The following is a 2937-nucleotide window of genomic DNA, read 5'->3' on the forward strand; positions in this document are numbered from 1 at the left end:
TGAGAAAACATTTAGTTTCATGTCATCACATTGGACTTACGCAAGGAATCAGTGTAGGTGGACTGGCTGAGGGCAGAGCTGCAAGTCAAAGGAAACCATATGTTTGTGCTCCTCTTATCACTGCATGAAAAACACGACTTATCACAAAAGCTACAGGCTTTGTAGAGAAATGTTATTGGAAAAGGAAACAGAAGGAGAAAAAATAACCCATGTAGCATGGGACAGAAAGAATTATGTCATTGTTATTTTAAAATTAAATGTATTAATATCCTATACCCTTTTGAATTTATATTCCCCTAAATTTCTTACATGTATGCATCTTAAGAAAAACTAAACTATAGCCTGCAATATTCAAATATGCAATCAAGAGTTAAAATAAATTGCTGTATCAGAGGGCAGAAACATAAAATCTTGTTATATTTTCTCACAGGTATTACTTATTAGTTCAACAATTAGTTACTACTAACTTCCACTATTAAGTAGTCATATTTTTTATTTTGTTTAAAAAATGTCAGTTAGGTAATATAAAAGTAAATGGAGCAAATATTACAATTCCAAAATAATACAAAATAATATACAATTTTAATATACATATAAACCCTGATTTTTATGTTATATTAAAGTAATACTGCTTGTGTATAATTATTTATTACATATTATGTTATTATAATTTATTTTGTCTAGTATGATAATTCCCAGGTTGACTCTCTAAAAGTCTGGTCACCTAAGATATAGACAAACTGATTCTAAAATTCATATTGAGAGTGCCTGGGTAGCTCAAGTGGTAGAGCATCAGAGTTTTAATCTGAGGGCCCAGGGTTCAAGTCCCTGTCCAGGTGCCAAAAGAAAAAAATAAAATAAAATAAAATTTATATTGAGAAGTAAAGGGACTAGAATAGCTAAAGCAATTTTGTGAAAGGTGAATAAAATTGGAGGAATTGCTCTACCCAATTTCAAGACTTAGTGTACAACTCTGCCATCAGTGTGGTATTTGGCAGAGGGATAGACACATGGATCACTGGGACAGAATAGAGAACTCAGAAATAGACTCACTACCAGTACAGCCAACTGATTTCCCACAAGGTGCAAAAGCAATTCAGTGGAAGAAGGGTTTGTTGCCTTTTCAACAAATAACGCTGGAGCACTTAGGCACCACATGAAAAAACAAACAACAAAACCCCATGAACCTTAACATAAACCTCACACCTTATACAAAGATTAACTCAAAAAACGAATTAAAGATCTAAATGTAAAATGTAAATCTCTAAAACTTTTAGAAGAAAACATAGGCAGGAAATCTTCATGACCCTTGTTATAGAGGAGGACACTGAAAGCATGATCCACAAAAGAAAGGACTGATAAACTAGAGCTCATAAAGATCAAAAACTACTGTTCTTTGAAAGACACTGTTAAAAGAATGAAAACAAAAAGCCACAGACTAGAGAAAATTATTTGTGAACCACATAACCGAAAAAGGATTCGTATCCAGGAAATATAGAGAACTCTCTAAACTCAACATTATGAAAACAATCTGATTAGAAAATCGTCAGAGATAGAAACAGACACTTAACCAAAAGGGATATCTGGATGGCAAATTAGCACATAAGGAGATGGTCAATACCATTAGCCATTAGGGAAATGTAAATTAAAGCCACAATGAGATACCACTGCACACAAATTAGAATGACTGAAGGAAAATATACTGTCAGTATCCAAGGGAAGCTCTGCAAAACCCCGACTTCTCACATGGCTGGTGGAAATGTAAATTTATACAGCCATTCTGCAAAATGTTTTGGCAGTTTCTTATGAAATTAAACACACACTCACCATAAGACCTAATTTTCCCACTCCTGGGTAATTACTCTACAGAAATGACTGCATAGATGCATAAAAAACTGGTACACTAATGCTTATACCAGCTTGATTTTGCAATAGTGCACAACTGGAAACAATCCACATGTCCTTCAACAGTGAATACATAAATCATGGTATATGCATACAAATAAATACTACTCAACAATAAAAAGGAAATGAATATTGTTACACACACCAACTTGGATGGACCCTAAGGGTGTTATACTAAGTGAAAAAGCCAATCTCAAAAGGTTACATACTGTTTGACTCCAATTTTATAACATTTTAAAAATGACAAAATTATAGTGATGAATAACAGATAAGTGATGACCAGGGTTAGTGGAAAGGTGTGATTATAAAGGGCTAACATGAGAGAATATATTTGTGGTGATAAAAGAGTTCTGTATCCTGATTATGTTGATGGTTACACAAATCCATATCTGTAATAAAATTTCACAGAACTACACATACACACTCTCAAAAAATGAATGTATTCCTGAACTGATGAAACCCACATAAGGTTTGTAGTTTATTTAATAGTATTGTACCAATGTTAATTTCCTAGTTTTGATCATTCTACCTTGGTTGTATAAGTTGATATCACTGGGGGAAGATGGATGAAAGGGATACTAGGATTTTCCATACTATTTTTGCAACTTCTATATGAGCCTAAAATTATTTAAAAATGAAGAGTTAAAATAAATGAATGCTAATAGTATTACAGAGACAGAACAGTTTTTAGAACTGCTTAAGAAAAGTGTGGCAACCATCCTTTTGACTACCCAGTGTGCCTCATAATGTGAGAAAATGAAAATCCAACATTTTTACAAAAATCAGATTAGAAGGATAAAAGGATAAAGTATGACATTTCTATAAAGGCTGTACAATTATCAAAGTTCACATGATACGATAACATAGTAATGATGATGTTAACATAATGACTAATATTTACAAAGCACTTAATATACAATTCTTAGAACAATCTGAGAGTATGTATTTCTTTACCACCATTTTACAGATGAGGAAACTGAGACGCATAGATATTAATTCATATATCCTTGACTACAGAGCTAGTTAATGACC

At 32.7% G+C, this 2937-nt stretch overlaps 1 non-coding gene across 1 annotated transcript; it reads left to right on the forward strand.

Moving 5' to 3' along the window:
* The first annotated feature begins 766 nt into the window (after positions 1–766).
* On the forward strand, positions 767–839 carry TRNAK-UUU (transfer RNA lysine (anticodon UUU)). Its single transcript has one exon. It is a non-coding gene; the product is annotated as a tRNA-Lys (tRNA).
* The last annotated feature ends 2098 nt before the right edge of the window (positions 840–2937 follow it).

The sequence above is a fragment of the Eubalaena glacialis genome, chromosome 2 (genome assembly GCF_028564815.1).
Source record: "Eubalaena glacialis isolate mEubGla1 chromosome 2, mEubGla1.1.hap2.+ XY, whole genome shotgun sequence".
In the NCBI taxonomy this organism is placed as follows: Eukaryota; Metazoa; Chordata; class Mammalia; order Artiodactyla; family Balaenidae; genus Eubalaena; species Eubalaena glacialis.